Source organism: Hypanus sabinus, chromosome 5, assembly GCF_030144855.1.
Source record: "Hypanus sabinus isolate sHypSab1 chromosome 5, sHypSab1.hap1, whole genome shotgun sequence".
Classification (NCBI taxonomy): Eukaryota; Metazoa; Chordata; class Chondrichthyes; order Myliobatiformes; family Dasyatidae; genus Hypanus; species Hypanus sabinus.
Window position 1 is genome coordinate 117,632,029 of NC_082710.1, and position 21,364 is coordinate 117,653,392.

Below are 21,364 nucleotides of genomic sequence, written 5' to 3' on the forward strand. Positions count from 1 at the left end.
TCCTATTTTAACACACTTTGAACTTCATCATTTGTAAGACAAATGCTTTATAAATAAGTTATTATCATTGCATTATTATTCTCTAAGGACTTGGAATGAGTGGCCACAGATTTAATGCAACTGCTCCAATAACGATTGTTTCTTCTTTCCTTCAGTAAATGTTCATTTGAATCCACTGTGGGTTTGGTGTAGCTGGGGACTGGCACATGGTGTATTTGAAACACTTGAGAAAGTATGGCAGCAGGTATCTCACCAATGTAAATACTTGATATCCTTCCTATGATTAAATAGCCATCAGTTGTAAAAGCTGTAAAGGTTGTGCATGCTTCTTGATAATATTTTGATGTGGTAAGGCAGGCAAATGTTAAGGTATTCCAATTAACAAAGATTATTAGGAGATCTTCATTATGGAAATGCATTGTGTGAACAGGATGGTGGTGCAAGATGTATATAACATGGTCGTTGAAAACGTGACTAAGCAAGAGGAGCTATGAAGACTTTTGCAGAACTTCCTCCTGTCCTCGATGCCTCTTTCCTACTTCTCCTATGTCCTCCTGTCACTCCCACTGGACTTCTCCAAGTCCTTTGGGAAAAAGAGCTCTTATCTACAAATATTAAGAATATGGGAATGAGGTGGAATTTTAGTTTTGGTAGGAGACTCAAAGGGCCACTACCCTGCTCCTTCTCCTTTTTCCTAACTCTGTCTGCAGAGCTACACTGGGGACCCAGTGCCCCCAGTTACACACATTCAGTAATACCTATACAAAAGCTAAACAAACCTATGAAATGATTTCCACTACTATTGCAAACACAGTTTTAATCTGCAGTGATAAGCTTCAGCTGAAGTTGGCCATTCACAAAACTGGGCGAGTTAAATTTTATCTAGACAAAAAATGGTTTGGTTTGTTCATTTAATCATTAATATCACATAAACAAAGCACTGTGTTATGTCACAAGCACAATCTGTTTGCATGAATCCTGCAGAATGATCAAAATTTAAAAATCCAGGGTGCAAAGCGACTTGTGAGTCCTTGTGCAGGATTTCATAATCAGTAGGTTGATTCGGTGGTGAGGAAGGCAAATGCAATGTTAGTATTCATTTCAAGAGGACTAGAATATAAAAACAAAGATGTAATGTTGAGGCTTTATAAAGTGCTGGTGAGGCCTCACTTAAGATCATAAGACCATAAGACATAGGAGGCAGAATTGGCCATTCAGCCCATCGAGCCAGCTCCAGTATTTCATCATGGCTGATCCTGGATCCCACTCAACCCCGTACACCTGCCTTCTCACCGTTTCCTTTGATGCCCTGACTGATCAGGAAATAATCAACTTCCACCTTAAATGGGCTGTGGCAGAGCATTCCACAGATTCGCTACTCTCTGCCTAAAAAAATGTCTCTTTAGTTCTGTTCTAAACGGTTATCCCTCAATTTTGAGGCTGTACCCTTTAGTTCTGGATAGCCCCACCATAGGAAACATCCTCTCCACATCCACCCTATCTAGTCCTTTCAACATTTGGTAGGTTTCAATGAGATTGCCGTGCATTCTTTTGAACTCCAGTGAGTACAGGCCCAAAGCTGCCAAACGCTTCTTATATGTTAATGCTTTCATTCCCAGAATCATCATCGTGAACCTCTTCTGGACTTTCTCCAATGACAACAGATCCTTTCTGAGATATAGGGCACAAAACTGTTGACAATACTCTAAGTGCAGCCTAACTAATGTCTTATAAAATCTCAGCATTATTTCCTTGTTTTTATATTCTGTTCCCCATGAAATAAATGCCAACATCACATTTGCCTTCTTTAACACAGACTCAACTGCTAAATTAACCTTCTGGGAGTCTTGCACAAAGATTTCTGAGTCCCTCTGCACCTCTGATGTTTAAATTTTCACACCATTTAGATAATATTCCACACTATCCGTCCTTTTACCAAAATGCATTATCATATATTTCCCACATTTGCCACTTTTTTGCCCATTCTTCCAAATTGTCTAAGTCCTGCTGCAAATGTATTGCCTCCTGAGCACTACCTACCCCTCACCTATCTTTGTATCAGCTGCAGACTTTGCCACAAATCCATCAATTTCATTATCCAAATAATTGACAAACTATATGAAAAATACTGGTCCCAATAAAGACCCCTGAGGCACTGGCAACCAACTGGAAGAGGCCCCTTTTATTCTAACTCGTTGCCATCTGCCTGTCACCCATTTCTCTATCCATGCCAATGCCTGTCCTATAACACCATAGGATTTTATCCTGTTGAGCAACTTCATGTGTGGCACCTTATCAAATGCATTTTGAAAATCCAAGTAAATGGCATCCAGTGCCTCTTCCTTGTCCTCCTTTGCTTGTTACTTCCTCAAAGAACTCCAATCTGATTTGTCAGGCAAGTATTCCCTTTACAGAAACCATGTTGACTTTGACTTATTTTATCATTAGTCTCCAAGCATCCCAAAACTTCATTCTTAATAATAGAATACAACACTTTTCCAACTACTGAGGTTAGACTAACTGACCTATAATTTCCTTCTTTTTGTCTTCCTCCCTTCTTAAAGAGTGATGTGCTATTTGCAAACTTCCAGTCATGTGAGACCATACCACAATCAATTGATTTTTGAAAGATCATGACCAATGCATCCATTATTTCTTCAGCAACCTCTCTCAGAACTCTGGGATGTAGTCCAGCCAGCCCAGGTGACTTATTCACCATAGGACCTTTGAGTTTGCCTAGCACTTTTTCCTTTGTAATAGCAATGGCACTCACTCCTGCTCCCTAACAGTTACAGACCTACAACACACTGCTAGTGTCTCATGCAGTGAAGACAGATGCAAATTTCATCTGCCATGTTTTGTCCCCCATTACTACCTCACTAGCATCATTTTCCAGTGGTCCATTATCAACTCTCACCTCCCTTTCACTCCTTATGTAACTGAAAAAATCTTTTGGTATCCTGCTTTATATTATTGGCTGGTCTGCCCTCTTATTTCATCTTTTCCCTTCTTTTAGCTTTTTTAGTTCTCCCTTGTTGGATTTTAAAAGCTTCTCAATCATTCAACTTCACATTTACTTTTGCTACCTTATATGCTCTTTCCTTGGCTTTTATTCAGTCCTTGACTTCTTTTGTCAGCCACAGTTGCCTACCCCTACATTTGAGAATTTCTTCCTTCGTGGGACATATCTGTCCTCTGCCTTGTGAACGATTCCCAGGAACTTTAGCCATCTCTGCTCTGCCATCAACTTTGCCAATATCCTCCTCCAACCCACCTGGGCAAGCTCCTCTGTCATGCCTCTGTAATTCCCTTTATTCTATTGTGCTACAAATACATGTGAGTTATGCTTCTCCCTCTCAAATTGCAGTATGAATTCACTCATATTATGTTCACTGCCTCTAAAGCGTTCCTTCACATTAAGTTTCCTAATAAGATCTGGGTTATTAGACACCTGGTCTAAGGTAGCCTTTCGCAGAGTAGACTCAACCACAATCTGCTCTAAAAAGCCATCTCACAGGCATTCAACAAATTCCCATCTTGTGATCTGACACCACCTGATTTTCCCAACCCTTTGCATATTGAAGTCCCCCCATTCCAATTATATGATTATCCTTATCACATCCTTTTTCCAGCACCCTTTGCAATCTCAGCCTCACATGTTGGCTACTATTTGGAGGACTACGTATGATCCCCTTAAATGTTTCCTAAGTCCGCCCACAAAGACTCAACTTTTTCAGACCCTATGCCACCCCTTTCAAAAGATGTAGTTTCATTTCTAACCAATGGGGCCACACCAATTCCTGTGCCTTCTTGCCTGCCCTTTTGATACAAGTATATACTTTGATATTAAGCTCCCAACCATGGCCTTCTTTCAGCTGCGACTCAGTGATGCCCACAACATCATACTGACCAATCTCTAATTACGCCTCAAGTTTGTCCACCTTATTCTGAGTGCTATGTGCATTTAAATACAGCACCTTCAGTCCTGCATTCTTCACTTTTGTGAATTTCGTCTTAGTGGTACAATTTAACTCTTTGCTCTGTCTGCATTTGTACCCACTCATTTGGCTTCTCCTTCCTTACATTCATCTTACGTCCATCAGCTACTTGTAAACTTACTGGCTCATCCTCAGCTCTATCCTACTGGTTCCAATCCCTCAGCCATATTAGTTTAAACCATTCCCAACAGCTCTAGTAAACCTGCTCGCAAGAATATTGGTCCCCCTCAGATTCAAGTGCAACCCCTCCCTTTTGTACAGGTCCCACCTGCCCCAGAAGAGGTCCCAATTATCCAGAAATCTGAATTCCTGCTCCTGCTCCACTTCTTCGTCCATGCATTTATCTATCATCTCATTCTATTTCTGTCCTCACTGTTGCGTGGCACAGGCAGCAATGCTGATATTTCTGCCCTTGAGGTCCTGCTTTTCAGCTTCCTTCCAAACTCCCTGTTTTCAGGACCTCCTCCCTTTTTCTTCCTTTGTCATAGGTACCAAATATGTACGTCTGGCTGCTCACCCTCTCTTCTTAGGATGTTGTGGACATGTTCAGAAACATCGTGGATCCCGGCACTTGGGAGGCAAACCACCATCCGTGTTTCCTTTTCACATCCATGGTATAGCCCATCTGTCCCCCTATTACTGCTGTCACCCTCTTCAGTTCCCTACCCTCCTGAGCTACAGAGGCAGATTCAGTGCCAGAGGTGTGGTCACTGCTGCGACCCCAAGGTGGATAATACCCTGCTCCCCCCGACAAAGAGTACTCAGGGGAATGGCCACAGGTGTGCTCTCCACTATCTGACGTTCTCCCTTCCCACGCCTGACGGTCACCCATTTATCGGTCTCCTGTAGCATTAGGATGACTAATTCCTGTAGCTCCTGTCTATCACTGATTCACTTTCCATATCAAGCCAAGGGACATCGAGCTACAGCTCCAGGCTTCAATGGAGTGGATGTGAATGGCCTCAAAAGAGTGGATGTGGTGAGGATGTTTCCAATGGAGTCTAGGACTAGAGGGCATAGACTCAGAATAAAAGGACATCCATTTACAACAGAAATGAGGAGGAATTTCTTTTGCTAAAGAGTGCTGAATATGTGGAATTCATTGCTACAAGCATTTCTGGAGGCCAAGTTATTAGGTATATTTAAACCAGAGGTTGATAGCTTCTTGATTAATCAGGGAATTGAGTGTTATGGAGAGAAGGCAGGAGATTGGGACTTGACACTGAGAGGGAACTGGGTCAGCCTTGATGGAATGGTGGTGCAGACTTGATGGGCCAAATGGCCTAATTCTGCTCCAATATCTTATGGTCTTATATCGATGCAAGCCAAATGAAGTAACAGGACTGAGATGGTTACTTTTATAAAGAAACCTTTGCATTTTAAACATTTATATGTAGAATACCATATTATGTTTATGACAATTATTTTTTTTATAATTGCATGGATATATTTGGGAAACAAACAACGATGAGCACAGGAAAATAATACTTTCAATGCTGATCTTAAATTATTATTTGTTCATTTCAGAGAGACTAAAAAGACTGTAAATAAAGTCTCCAGCTTGTAGCTAAACTTCATTGCATAAATTTTCTGAGAATAAACTATAGTTAAGAAAACTGTAGAAACAAATTTTATTGGCAATCTGCATTTGTCAGTCTTTCCTAGTATGTTTTAATATTTGAATATTTCAATCCATCGCATGATGAGAAGATATAGCAGCCCATCATTCCATACAATGCTAAATTTTTCCTATGTTTCCCAATATACTTTAATGTATTTCCCAGCTATGTGGGAACTGACTTGTTTTTCAAACAGATTTATAAAATTATATTAAGCTGCTATATGCGAATATATGTAGGTGTATATTTATAAGTGCATTCATCTATATGCAAAATAGATCTAACAATTCATCACTGCTCATCCATAAGGCATTTTCTACCATCAGAAACAACAGAAATGTTCTGTTTGACAACAGATAACTTTATCAGAGGTTACAATAGGGCACTGATGGACGCAGAGCTGGGAAGAAAAGTGGCAGGTGCTGTTCAACCTGGAAAACTGTGAAGTGATTCCATTTGGAAGGTTGAATTTGAAGACCAAATACAGATTCAAGCATCATCCCTTTAGTAACAGCAACTATACTCACTTGTGCCCTCTGACATTCTTGAATTTCGGACATAGTGCTAATATCTTCCACAGTGAATATTAATGCAAAATACTGATTAAGCTCATCCACCATTTCTTTGTCCCCCATTTCTAACTGTCCAGTGTCATTTTCCAGTGGTCCAATATCAAATCTCAACTCACCTGTACTCCTTTGGTAACCACTTTTATATTATTAGCTAGCTTATATTTCATCATATGTTTCCTTAAGGTATTTTTACTTGCCTTCTATTGGCTTTTAAAAGGTTCCCAATCTTCTAACATCCCACTAATTTTTGTTATATTATAGGTCTATCTTTTGCTTTTAGATTGTCTTTGAGTTCCCTTGTAAGCCATGGTTGGATCACCCTCAACTGAGAATTCTTCTTAATTTTTGGTACTTACATCATCCATTCTGTGCTTTCCAATTTGCTCCCAGAAACTCCCCTAATTAGTTCAGATTTCCCAATCTGCTTGCATATTGACATGCCCCATGATTATCATAATATTGCCTTTTTATATGCCTTTTCTATCTCCTGGTGTAATTTGAATCTCACACCGTAGCTACTGGAGGCTCGTATATAAATTCTATCAGGATCTTTTTACCCTTGCATTTTGTTAGTTCTACCTATAAGGTTCTACATCTTCCAACACCCCAATTTGTCACCTTTTTCTAAGGATTTGATATTGTATTCAGTTCTAGTTGCCTCATTGTAGGAAGGATATGCAAACTTTGAAGAGAGTGCAGAGAAGATTGTCAGAATGTTGCCTGGATTACAGAGTATGCCTTATGAGGATAGGTTGTTTGAGATAAGGCATTTTTCTTTGGAGTGAAGGAGGATGAAAGGTGACTTGATAGAGGTGTCAAATATGATAAGAGGCACAGATCAAGTTGAAAGCCACACTTTTTCCAAGTATGGAAGTACTAATATGAGGGGGGCATAAATTTTTTTGTGATTGGCGCAAAGTATAGGGGAGATGGGAGGTAGGTTTTTGACATGGAGAGTGGTGGGTGCATGAAATGCCCTGCCAGGGGTGCTGGTAGAGGCAGATGGATTAGGGAAATTCTTAGGTAGGCAGATAGATAACAGAAAATTGAATGTCTATGTACAAGAGAAGGGTTAGACAGATCATAGAGAAGATTAGCACAGCACCATGAACCGACAGGCTTATACTGTGCTATATTGTTTTGTTCTATAGCACAGTCTCACACATATTTGACTATTACTTACATCAAACCAGGGGATCAATCTTGGGCAATATGCATGTTAAACAGTGAAATGGCATGACAGAACTAATTTATCTCCCAATAAAATTGTCAGTTTCCTGAATTTTTTTCTATGTAATTTTAACAAAATGTTTATCATAAATACAAATGAGCATCAAAAATACTGTTTCTCCCTTTTCATAAGAAAATAATTCTAAAGATAAATTCTTTGTCTGTTATACAAGAGTTTCCTTCTAAAATGAACCAGCTGTTACTGGGCAGAATCATATAACTGAAAGCATTCTGGAGCATGTCTTCATTATGCATTCTGGCAAATATATTATAGGCCTAACCCATCCAGACATGGATGGTGTTGGACCATTATATACTGTATCTATCTGACAGAGGTGGATTCAAATATCCCCAATCTTCAAAAGTGTTAGAGCTGAAGCACCTTTGTTTGGCAAAAATATGCTGAATAAATCATCTTAAATTCCACTCCCGCCATTCTCTCTTCCTGTATTTTGCACTCTGACATTTTACCTCTTCTCACCTGCCTATCACATCCCCCTTTGTCCTCTCCTCCTTCCCTTTCTCCTATAGTCCACACTAATCTCCCATTAGATTCCATCTTCTCTAGTCCTTGACCTTTCCCATCAACCTGGCTTCACCTGTCGACTTTTAGCTAGCCTCCTTCTTCTCTGTCCACCTTTTTAACTCTGGTTTCTTCCCCCTTCCTTCTCAGCTCTGAAGAAGGGTCTCAGGCCAAAATGTTGACTATCTATTCATTTGTATAGATGCTGCCTGACTTTCTGAGTTCCACCAGCATTTTGTATGTGTTGAGTGGAATGGATATAGAGTAGGTTTTGGAACCAGAGAATATCCTGACTATAATATTGAAGCCTTGAAATCAAGAAATATCTGTGACTCTCATTAAGTATTTTACCATTACTGGGGGTCATGAGTTAAAGATCAAGGAGGCCGGAGGAGCGTACAGTTGTGAAAAAACCATGAGCACAAAGGACAGAGTGAATGGTCACTGTCTTCTTCCCAATTTAGCAGGGATCAAAACTAGAAAATACAGATTTAATCTGAAAGAGGAAAAATTTAAAGTGTTTCTAAGAGGCAAGTTTTTCACATGGAAGGAGTGGGTTATATGAAACAAGCTGCTAGATAAAGCTGCAGATATGAGTACAATTATAACATTTGGCTGGGTCCAATGATAGGAAATACTTAGTGGGATATGGGTCAAATGCAGGTGTATGTAACTAGCTCAGGTTGGCAACTTCAGTATCGACGAGTTGAGCCAAAGAATTTGTTTCCTTGTCATACAGCTCTATAAGACTTGATGATTATATAATTATTTATGTATTAAGATACAGCAAGGATTAGGACTTTCCGGCTATTTAGGCCACACCACCCAGCAACCCCCAGTTCAAGGAACAATTTACAATCACCAATCAACCTACAAACCAGAATGTTTTGGACTGTGGAGGGAAACTGGAGCACCCGGAGGAATCCAAGTCCATCAAGGGGAGAACATAGAAATTCCTTACATTCCGCAGGTGGGAAATAAACCCATGCCGGTGTTATCGTAAAGCATTCTGCTAACTATTAAAATATGTGCCACTCGATATCTTGAAAGGGAAGAGTCATATCACAATACAAACAGAGAGGAAATTGATGGCAAATGTGTTGAAATATTCTTGCTCTTGATGAGCATAAGAATCCACACCAATATCACTGTATTGGAAGAAGCGGTTATGGACGTGACCTGAATAGGACTAATACGAATATTTATAACAAAGAACCAAACGTAACCTGAATGTGAGGAACCAAGAGCAGTATTTTTTTATTTGGTGGTAGAAACTGAAATTAGAAGAGATGTTGTTCAATCTGAAAGCAAGTTTGGCTGGGTGAATAGGGATACTGTTGCAGAGGAAATTTTTGGCTCTCACTTCAAAGAAAGTGTGACAGATCTTCAGGATAATGACATAAAGTGTTTGAGACACAAGGGACTACAGATGCTGGAGATTTGAAGCAACACACCGTGGGATTCTAATGCTTTTATCTATGGTTCTGTTGGAATTCAGGAAAGAGCTAGAAATCTTACTGCTTCATGATTGCTTGACAAAGCATTAATCAAACAAAGGAAGTTGAGAACAGATAGTGATAAAGAACTACTAAGTGAAGGGAGATAGAAGCAAAAGGAAGAGAAAGATGATTCTGCTTTGTGGTCAGCTCTTTTATACTACATAGATCAGAAAAATTACAAACTTGTACATGCAAATTTGCAGATAAGACTTAGCCAATCAGATTGTCCCTATTCAAATAATGCAGCACCATAGAATCTTCCAGAGCTTTCCAGAATCATACAAAAGTAAGATTTACAGAGGTTTGTGCACCACTCAGGGATTGGGCCATTGCCTTCAGATTGGGGAACAGGTCAACTCCAAGGTCATTGAGAGCTGCGCTCTCTTGTGCCGTCAGGAAGGCAAAGTGTAAGAATGCACAGACACATTTGTGATACCAGGGACATGCAATTCACGTGGCATGTGGAAGCGATACAGGTGCAGTTTGTGCATCAGTGTCAGCAATGCCGCCCTTCCTAATAGGCTAGGTGCTTCCTATGCATGATTTGACCAATTGCATTACTTAACATCGAGGAAAGCTTCCACTCTTCCTGGGGGGCCAGACCCTGGCTGGCCATAGCTGAGGTGAGGAGGATCCTAGCCAAGGTAAACCCACACAAAGCTGCAGGGCTAGACAGTGTACCTGGTCAGGGGTGAAGGCTGTGCAGCCAAGCTAGCAGAGGTCTTACTGGACATCTTTCTTAAACTCCGGAGCTGATTATCTGTTATTTGTGAAGTGGGGAGCACGGAGGAACACCAGGAAATCTCCAGGAAGACCTTCGTCGTTGCTGCTGCTGCTTGTGAGGTCCGGGACTCTGCTGGGAAGAACAGGCCCCCCAGTCCTCGGGGTCATGTTGCCGATGGCCGTTGGCGGGGCCGTCTTAATACGCTCAGCAGAGGATGGTGCTCGAAGAAGCTGTGCCGGAGGGGGTGGTTGTCAGCTCGGAGGTTCGACGGACTCGGAGTCCGCTGCGGTCAGGTTGCTCTCGGTGTGTGCTGCGTCGGCGAGGCTGGTTTCGACGGAGCTTCCATTGTGTGCTGCATCTGTGAGGCTGAGTCGGGTGGCGCCGTGGAAGTCCATAGTGGGGGTATTCCCTTCTGCCACTGGCGTGGGATGGTGAGTCTGTCGGGACCCTGGGGACTTGTGGAAACTGTGTGGTGATTTCTTTTTAACTTATAGACCTTTAACATCTTTGGACTATTTTTACTGAGCCCATGGTCTGTATTTTATCAAGTATGCTATTGTTTGCACTGTTGTAACTATATGTTGTAACTATGTGGTTTTGTGCAGGTCTTGTAGCTTTAGTTTTTGGTCTTGTTTTTGTCTGGTGGTTTGGGAGCTCCTTTCTGGGAAACATGCTGAGATAGTAGTGTGATATTAATACGCAGCAGCCTCTCCAGACTCTGGATTGGGGATTGCCAAATGTTATATGGATTTTCTGGTGTAGTCTGTTTTGTCATATGCTTTTGTGATATCATTCTGGAGGAACGTTGTCTCATTTTTTAATTGCATTGCATTTGTGGTTTCTAAATGACAATAAACTGAAACTGAATCTGAAACAGTCCACTGTCTCTGCATGCCTCCAGGCAGCCACCATCATTCTGAGAGCAATGGTAACTGGCAGAAATGATTACTACATAGTGACTTTAACAATCATGAAGTGCTTTGTGCGGCTGGTAATGGATTTTATAAAATCCCACCACACACACAAAGTGCTGGAGAAACTCAGCAAGCCAGGTAACATCTATGCAAATGAATAGATGTTTTGGGTTGAGATGTCGACTATATATTCATTCATTTCCATAGATGTTGCCTCACCTGCTGAGTTCCTCTAGCACATTGTGTGTGTTTCTTTGGATTTCTAGCATCTACAGACTTCCTTGTGCGTATAAAATCCTACTTTCGAGCTACATTAGATCCTTTCCAGTTCGCCTACCACTCCATTTGGTGCACTGATACTTCTATAGCTTTGGCCCTCCACTCTGTCATGTTACTCCTAGAAAACAATGCCTCATATGCCAGGATGTTGTTCATTGATTTCATCTTGTATTTAACATGATTATTCCTCAGAGGCTGGTGAGTAAATGGTCATCATTGGAACTCAACAACCTTCTCTGTAACTGGACCTTTGACTTCTTGATGGAAAGACCACAGTCAGTCTGAGTTGGTGGCAACATCTCAAGCTCCATCATGTTGAGCACTAGTGCCCCACACGGTTGTGTGCTCTGCCCTCTGCTGTTCCCACTGTTGACTCACAACTGCACTGCAAGATCCGGCTCAAACCATATCATCAAGTTCGCCTGCAACACCTCCTCATTAGTCAGGAAGGCACAGCAGCATCTGCACTTTCTGAGGAGATTCAGGCATGCAAGTGTCACTGCCCCTATTCTAATGACTTTCTACAGAAGCACCATCAAGCACCACCGTCCTGTCTAGCTGCGTCATAGTAGGGAATGGAAACTACAAGGCAGCAGACTGCAAGACCCCAGAGAGGGCTGTAAAAACCGCCGAGAGGATCACTGGGGACTCCTCTCACCACTATCTGTGATATTTTGCTGGGAGTGTTTCAGACAAGGGGCCCAAAGCATTGCTGAGGATTCCTACCAGGCATCCTACTCTCTGTCTGACCCACTACCATCAGGAAGGAGGTACAGAATCTATTCATTTGCATAGAAGTTACCTAAGACTCCAAACTGGATAGCAGTTTCATTCCTCAGGCTGTGAGATCAGTCAAGTGAAGTTTATTGTCATTTAACTATATACAGGCATATAACGTATGTAGCCATATAATGTATATAGAAACGAGACGTTTCTCCGAAGATGGGTACAAAGCACAATAGTACACATAATACAAAATAACTATGAAGGTAAGGATAAAATCTACAGATGAATCACACATAAATAACAAACTAAATTCTATTAATATTAAATATTTTAAGGTACAGAACAGATTAATAGCTGACGCTTTGAATAAAATGCAGCCGAGAGTTCAGAAGCCTAATAGCCTGGGGAAGAAATTGTTTCTCATCCTGACCATTCTTGTTTTTATGCATGATCGTCTCCTGCCTGATGGTACAAAATCAAAGATGATGCTCAATTGATGGGTGGATGAGATCTTTAATAACACTAAGTAACCTGCAAATGCAGCGCTCCTGATAAATGTCCTAGTTGGATGGTAGGGAGATCCCTGTGATCATCTCAGCTGTTCCCAGGGTCCTTTGCAGGGACTACATTTCCAATGCTTGACTGTTCCCATACCAGAAGGAGATGTAACTTGTCTGGAAGCTCTCAATGGTACTCCTGTAAAATGTAGTTAAGATGGGATGTTAGTGTCCGGTCTGGAGCCCGCCTTCCGGGTCTTGCTGGGGTCCGCAGACTCCGGACGCCGGGCCTTGCAGCCAGCCCTCCTATCACCCGGAGCCATTGGATCATCTTGGCTTCAGGAAGTACCCCTGTTCCCTATTAGGGTGCTTATTAGGGGCTCGGGGACTGAGCCTAGTTGGAGGGTCATCCTGCTCTGAAGCCGGTTTAAACAGCTATGTACCTGGTTCGTTTGCTCCGAATCCTGCTCCATATCCGGCTCTGCGTCCTGCACTGTAACCGGCTCTGTGTCCTGCTCTGCTACCAGCGCTGCATCCTGCTCTGTAACTGGCTCTGTATCCTGCTCTGTAACTGGTTCTGTATCCTGCTCTGTAAGCGGCTCTGTGTTCTGATCCGCTACCGGCTCTGTGTCCTGCTCTGCTACCGGCTCTGTATCCTGCTCTGCTACCGGCTCTGTATCCTGCTCTGTAACTTGCACTGTATCATGCTCTGCTACCGGCTCTGTATCCTGCTCTGTAACTGGCGCTGTGTCCTGCTCCGCTACCGGCTCTGTGACCTACTCTGTAAACGGATCTGTGACCTGCTCTGCAACCGGCTCTGTGTTCTGCTCTGTAACCGGCTCTGTGTCCTGATCTGTTTCCGGCTCTGTGCCCTGCTCTGCAACCGGCTCTGTGTCCTGCTCTGCTACCGGCTCTGCAAACGGCTTTGTGCCCTGCTCTGCTACCGGCTCTGAGTCCTGCTCCGATACCGGCTCTGTATCCTGATCTGTATCCGGATCTGTGTCCTGCTCTGCAACCGGTTCCGTGTCCTACTCTGCAACCGGCTCTGTGTCCCTCTCTGCAACCGGCTCTGCGTCCTGCTCTGCTACCGGCTCTGTAAACGACTCTGTGTCCTGCTCTGCTACCGGCTCTGCTACCGGCTCTGTAAACGGCTCTGTGTCCTGCTCTGCAACCGGCTCTGCTACCGGCTCTGTAAACGGCTCTGTATCCTGCTCTGCAACCGGCTCTGTGTCCTGCTCTGCTACCGGCTCTGTGTCCTGCTCTGCTACCGGCTCTGTGTCCTGCTCTGCAACCGGCTCTGTGTCCAGATCTGTAACCGGCTCTGTATCCTGCTCTGCCACCGGCTCTGTATCCTGCTCTGCAACCGGCTCTGTGTCCTGCTCTGCAACCGACTCTGTGTCCTGATCTGTAACCGGCTCTGTATCCTGCTCTGCAACCAGCTCTGTGTCCTGCTCTGTAACCGGCTCTGTGTCCTGCTCTGCAACCGGCTCTGTGTCCTGCTCTGCAACCGGCTCTGTGTCCAGATCTGCTACCGGCTCTGCAAATGGCTCTGTGTCCTGCTCTGCTACCGGCTCTGCTACCGGCTCTGTAAACAGCTCTGTTTCCTGCTCTGCAACCAGCTCTGTGTCCTGCTCTGCTACCAGCTCTGTGTCCTGCTCTGCTACCGGCTCTGTATCCTGCTCTGCAACCAGCTCTGTGTCCTGCTCTGCTACCAGCTCTGTGTCCTGCTCTGCTACCGGCTCTGTATCCTGCTCTGCAACCAGCTCTGTGTCCTGCTCTGCTACCGGCTCTGTGTCCTGCTCTGCAACCGGCTCTGTGTCCTGCTCTGCTACCGGCTCTGTAACCGGCTCTGTGTCCTGCTCTGCTACCGGCTCTGTATCCTGCTCTGCAACCGGCTCTGTGTCCTGCTCTGTAACCGGCTCTGTGTCCTGATCTGTATCCGGCTCTGTGTCCTGCTCTGCAACCGGCTCTGTGTCCTGCTCTGCAACCGGCTCTGCAAACGGCTCTGTGTCCTGCTCTGCAACCGGCTCTGTGTCCTGCTCTGCAACCGGCTCTGTATCCTGCTCTACTACCAGCTCTGTATCCTGCTCTGCTACCGGCTCTGTATCCTGCTTTGCTACCGGCTCTGCTACTGGCTCTGTATCCTGCTCTGCTACCGGCTCTGTATCCTGCTTTGCTACCGGCTCTGCTACTGGCTCTGTATCCTGCTCTGTAAATGACTCTGTATCCTGCTCTGCTACCGGCTCTGTGTCCTGCTCTGCTACCGGCTCTGTATCCTGCTCTGCTACCGGCTCTGTATCCTGATCTGTAACTTGCTCTGTATCCTGCTCTGCTACCGGCTCTGTATCCTGCTCTGTAACCGGCTCTGTGTCCTGCTCTGCTACCGGCTCTGTAACCGGCTCTGTGTCCTGCTCTGCTACCGGCTCTGTATCCTGCTCTGCAACCGGCTCTGTGTCCTGCTCTGTAACCGGCTCTGTGTCCTGATCTGTATCCGGCTCTGTGTCCTGCTCTGCAACCGGCTCTGTGTCCTGCTCTGCAACCGGCTCTGCAAACGGCTCTGTGTCCTGCTCTGCTACCGGCTCTGTGCCCTGCTCTGCTACCGGCTCTGTATCCTGCTCTACTACCAGCTCTGTATCCTGCACTGCTACCGGCTCTGTATCCTGCTCTGCTACCGGCTCTGCTACTGGCTCTGTATCCTGCTCTGTAACCGGCTCTGTGTCCTGCTCTGCTACCGGCACTGTATTTTGCTCTGCTACCGGCTCTGCTTCTGGCTCTGTATCCTGCTCTGTAACCGGCTCTGTTTCCTGCTCTGCAACCAGCTCTGTGTCCTGCTCTGCTACCAGCTCTGTGTCCTGCTCTGCTACCAGCTCTGTGTCCTGCTCTGCTACCGGCTCTGTATCCTGCTCTGCAACCAGCTCTGTGTCCTGCTCTGCTACCGGCTCTGTGTCCTGCTCTGCAACCGGCTCTGTGTCCTGCTCTGCAACCGGCTCTGTATCCTGCTCTACTACCAGCTCTGTATCCTGCTCTGCTACCGGCTCTGTATCCTGCTTTGCTACCGGCTCTGCTACTGGCTCTGTATCCTGCTCTGTAACTGACTCTGTATCCTGCTCTGCTACCGGCTCTGTGTCCTGCTCTGCTACCGGCTCTGTATCCTGCTCTGCTACCGGCTCTGTATCCTGCTCTGTAACTTGCTCTGTATCCTGCTCTGCTCCCAGCTCTGCAACCGGCTCTGTGTCCTACTCTGCTACCGGCTCTGTAACCGGCTCTGTGTTCTGCTCTGCTACCGGCTCTGTATCCTGCTCTACTACCAGCTCTGTATCCTGCACTGCTACCGGCTCTGTATCCTGCTCCGTAACCGGCTCTGTGTCTGCTCTGTAACCCGCTCTGTGTCCTGATCTGTATCCGGCTCTGTGTCCTGCTCTGCAACCGGCTCTGTGTCCTGCTATGTAACTTGCTCTGTGTCCTGCTCTGCAACCGGCTCTGTGTCATGATCTGTAACCGGCTCTGTATCCTGCTCTGCAACCGGCTCTGTGTCCAGCTCCGCTACCGGCTCTGTGTCCTGCTCTGTATCGTGCTCTGCAAATGGCTCTGTGTCCTGCTCTGCAACCGGCTCTGTGTCCTGCTCTGTGTCCGGCTCTGTGTCCTGCTCTGTAACCTGCTCTGCGTCCTGCTCTGCTCCCAGCTCTGCAACCGGCTCTGTGTCCTACTCTGCTACCGGCTCTGTAACCGGCTCTGTGTCCTGCTCTGCTACCAGCTGTGTATCCTGCACTGCTACCGGCTCTGTATCCTGCTCCGTAACCGGCTCTGTGTCTGCTCTGTAACCGGCTCTGTGTCCTGATCTGTATCCGGCTCTGTGTCCTGCTCTGCAACCGGCTCTGTGTCCTGCTCTGCTACCGGCTCTGTATCCTGCTCTGTAACTTGCACTGTATCATGCTCTGCTACCGGCTCTGTATCCTGCTCTGTAACCGGCGCTGTGTCCTGCTCCGCTACCGGCTCTGTGACCTACTCTGTAAACGGATCTGTGACCTGCTCTGTAACCGGCTCTGTGTCCTGCTCTGCTACCGGCTCTGCAAACGGCTCTGTGCCCTGCTCTGCTACCGGCTCTGTGCCCTGCTCTGCTACCGGCTCTGTGTCCTGATCTGTTTCCGGCTCTGTGTCTGCTCTGTAACCGGCTCTGTGTCCTGATCTGTATCCGGCTCTGTGTCCTGCTCTGCAACCGGCTCTGTGTCCTGCTATGTAACTTGCTCTGTGTCCTGCTCTGCAACCGGCTCTGTGTCATGATCTGTAACCGGCTCTGTATCCTGCTCTGCAACCGGCTCTGTGTCCAGCTCCGCTACCGGCTCTGTGTCCTGCTCTGTATCGTGCTCTGCAAATGGCTCTGTGTCCTGCTCTGCAACCGGCTCTGTGTCCTGCTCTGTGTCCGGCTCTGTGTCCTGCTCTGTAACCTGCTCTGCGTCCTGCTCTGCTCCCAGCTCTGCAACCGGCTCTGTGTCCTACTCTGCTACCGGCTCTGTAACCGGCTCTGTGTCCTGCTCTGCTACCAGCTGTGTATCCTGCACTGCTACCGGCTCTGTATCCTGCTCCGTAACCGGCTCTGTGTCTGCTCTGTAACCGGCTCTGTGTCCTGATCTGTATCCGGCTCTGTGTCCTGCTCTGCAACCGGCTCTGTGTCCTGCTCTGCTACCGGCTCTGTATCCTGCTCTGTAACTTGCACTGTATCATGCTCTGCTACCGGCTCTGTATCCTGCTCTGTAACCGGCGCTGTGTCCTGCTCCGCTACCGGCTCTGTGACCTACTCTGTAAACGGATCTGTGACCTGCTCTGTAACCGGCTCTGTGTCCTGCTCTGCTACCGGCTCTGTGTCCTGATCTGTTTCCGGCTCTGTGCCCTGCTCTGCAACCGGCTCTGTGTCCTGCTCTGCTACCGGCTCTGCAAACGGCTCTGTGCCCTGCTCTGCTACCGGCTCTGAGTCCTGCTCCGATACCGGCTCTGTATCCTGATCTGTATCCGGATCTGTGTCCTGCTCTGCAACCGGATCCGTGTCCTACTCTGCAACCGGCTCTGTGTCCCTCTCTGCAACCGGCTCTGCAACCGACTCTGTGTCCTGCTCTGCTACCGGCTCTGCAACCGACTCTGTGTCCTGCTCTGCTATCGGCTCTGCTACCGGCTCTGTGTCCTGCTCTGCTACCGGCTCTGCTACCGGCTCTGTAAACGGCTCTGTATCCTGCTCTGCTACCGGCTCTGTATCCTGCTCTGCAACCGGCTCTGTGTCCTGCTCTGCTACCGGCTCTGTAACCGGCTCTGTGTCCTGCTCTGCTACCGGCTCTGCAACCGGCTCTGTGTCCTGCTCTGCTACCGGCTCTGTAACCGGCTCTGTGTCCTGCTCTGCTACAGGCTCTGCAACCGGCTCTGTATCCTGCTCTGCTACCGGCTCTGTATCCTGCTCTGCAACCGGCTCTGTGTCCTGCTCTGCTACCGGCTCTGTAACCGGCTCTGTGTCCTGCTCTGCTACCGGCTCTGCTACCGGCTCTGTAAACGGCTCTGTGTCCTGCTCTGCTACCGGCTCTGCTACCGGCTCTGTGTCCTGCTCTGCAACCGGCTCTGTGTCCTGCTCTGCTACCGGCTCTGTGTCCTGCTCTGCTACCGGCACTGTAACCGGCTCTGTGTCCTGCTCTGCTACCGGCTCTGTAACTGTCTCTGTGTCCTGCTCTGCAACCGACTCTGTATCCTGCTCTGCAACCGGCTCTGTGTCCTGCTCTGTAACCGGCTCTGTGTCCTGATCTGTATCCGGCTCTGTGTCCTGCTCTGCAACCGGCTCTGTGCCCTGCTCTGCAACCGGCTCTGCAAACGGCTCTGTGTCCTGCTCTGCTACCGGCTCTGTCCCCTGCTCTGCTACCGGCTCTGTGTCCTGCACTGCTACCGGCTCTGTATCCTGCTCTGCTACCGGCTCTGCTACTGGCTCTGTATCCTGCTCTGCAACCGGCTCCGTATCCTGCTCTGTAACCGGCTCTGTGTCCTGCTCTGCTACCGGCACTGTATCCTGCTCTGCTACCGGCTCTGCTTCTGGCTCTGTATCCTGCTCTGTAACCGGCTCTGTTTCCTGCTCTGCAACCAGCTCTGTGTCCTGCTCTGCTACCAGCTCTGTGTCCTGCTCTGCTACCAGCTCTGTGTCCTGCTCTGCTACCGGCTCTGTGTCCTGCTCTGCAACCGGCTCTGTGTCCTGCTCTGCAACCGGCTCTGTATCCTGCTCTGTAACCGGCTCTGTGTCCTGCTCTGTAACCGGCTCTGTGTCCTGCTCTGTAACCGGCTCTGTGTCCTGATCCGCTACCGCTCTGTGTCCTGCTCTGCTACCGGCTCTGTATCCTGCTCTGCTACCGGCTCTGTGTCCTGCTCTGTAACCGGATCTGTGTCCTGCTCTGTAACCGGCTCTGTGTCCTGATCTGTATCCGGGCCTGCGTCCTGCTCTGCTACCGGCTCTGTATCCTGCTCTGCTACCGGCTCTGTATCCTGCTCTGTAACTTGCTCTGTATCCTGCTCTGCTCCCAGCTCTGCAACCGGCTCTGTGTCCTACTCTGCTACCGGCTCTGTAACCGGCTCTGTGTTCTGCTCTGCTACCGGCTCTGTATCCTGCTCTACTACCAGCTCTGTATCCTGCACTGCTACCGGCTCTGTATCCTGCTCCGTAACCGGCTCTGTGTCTGCTCTGTAACCGGCTCTGTGTCCTGATCTGTATCCGGCTCTGTGTCCTGCTCTGCAACCGGCTCTGTGTCCTGCTATGTAACTTGCTCTGTGTCCTGCTCTGCAACCGGCTCTGTGTCATGATCTGTAACCGGCTCTGTATCCTGCTCTGCAACCGGCTCTGTGTCCAGCTCCGCTACCGGCTCTGTGTCCTGCTCTGTATCGTGCTCTGCAAATGGCTCTGTGTCCTGCTCTGCAACCGGCTCTGTGTCCTGCTCTGTGTCCGGCTCTGTGTCCTGCTCTGTAACCTGCTCTGCGTCCTGCTCTGCTCCCAGCTCTGCAACCGGCTCTGTGTCCTACTCTGCTACCGGCTCTGTAACCGGCTCTGTGTCCTGCTCTGCTACCAGCTGTGTATCCTGCACTGCTACCGGCTCTGTATCCTGCTCCGTAACCGGCTCTGTGTCTGCTCTGTAACCGGCTCTGTGTCCTGATCTGTATCCGGCTCTGTGTCCTGCTCTGCAACCGGCTCTGTGTCCTGCTCTGCTACCGGCTCTGTATCCTGCTCTGTAACTTGCACTGTATCATGCTCTGCTACCGGCTCTGTATCCTGCTCTGTAACCGGCGCTGTGTCCTGCTCCGCTACCGGCTCTGTGACCTACTCTGTAAACGGATCTGTGACCTGCTCTGTAACCGGCTCTGTGTCCTGCTCTGCTACCGGCTCTGCAAACGGCTCTGTGCCCTGCTCTGCTACCGGCTCTGTGCCCTGCTCTGCTACCGGCTCTGTGTCCTGATCTGTTTCCGGCTCTGTGTCTGCTCTGTAACCGGCTCTGTGTCCTGATCTGTATCCGGCTCTGTGTCCTGCTCTGCAACCGGCTCTGTGTCCTGCTATGTAACTTGCTCTGTGTCCTGCTCTGCAACCGGCTCTGTGTCATGATCTGTAACCGGCTCTGTATCCTGCTCTGCAACCGGCTCTGTGTCCAGCTCCGCTACCGGCTCTGTGTCCTGCTCTGTATCGTGCTCTGCAAACGGCTCTGTGTCCTGCTCTGCAACCGGCTCTGTGTCCTGCTCTGTGTCCGGCTCTGTGTCCTGCTCTGTAACCTGCTCTGCGTCCTGCTCTGCTCCCAGCTCTGCAACCGGCTCTGTGTCCTACTCTGCTACCGGCTCTGTAACCGGCTCTGTGTCCTGCTCTGCTACCAGCTGTGTATCCTGCACTGCTACCGGCTCTGTATCCTGCTCCGTAACCGGCTCTGTGTCTGCTCTGTAACCGGCTCTGTGTCCTGATCTGTATCCGGCTCTGTGTCCTGCTCTGCAACCGGCTCTGTGTCCTGCTCTGCTACCGGCTCTGTATCCTGCTCTGTAACTTGCACTGTATCATGCTCTGCTACCGGCTCTGTATCCTGCTCTGTAACCGGCGCTGTGTCCTGCTCCGCTACCGGCTCTGTGACCTACTCTGTAAACGGATCTGTGACCTGCTCTGTAACCGGCTCTGTGTCCTGCTCTGCTACCGGCTCTGCAAACGGCTCTGTGCCCTGCTCTGCTACCGGCTCTGTGCCCTGCTCTGCTACCGGCTCTGTGTCCTGATCTGTTTCCGGCTCTGTGCCCTGCTCTGCAACCGGCTCTGTGTCCTGCTCTGCTACCGGCTCTGCAAACGGCTCTGTGCCCTGCTCTGCTACCGGCTCTGAGTCCTGCTCCGATACCGGCTCTGTATCCTGATCTGTATCCGGATCTGTGTCCTGCTCTGCAACCGGATCCGTGTCCTACTCTGCAACCGGCTCTGTGTCCCTCTCTGCAACCGGCTCTGCAACCGACTCTGTGTCCTGCTCTGCTACCGGCTCTGCAACCGACTCTGTGTCCTGCTCTGCTATCGGCTCTGCTACCGGCTCTGTGTCCTGCTCTGCTACCGGCTCTGCTACCGGCTCTGTAAACGGCTCTGTATCCTGCTCTGCTACCGGCTCTGTATCCTGCTCTGCAACCGGCTCTGTGTCCTGCTCTGCTACCGGCTCTGTAACCGGCTCTGTGTCCTGCTCTGCTACCGGCTCTGCAACCGGCTCTGTGTCCTGCTCTGCTACCGGCTCTGTAACCGGCTCTGTGTCCTGCTCTGCTAC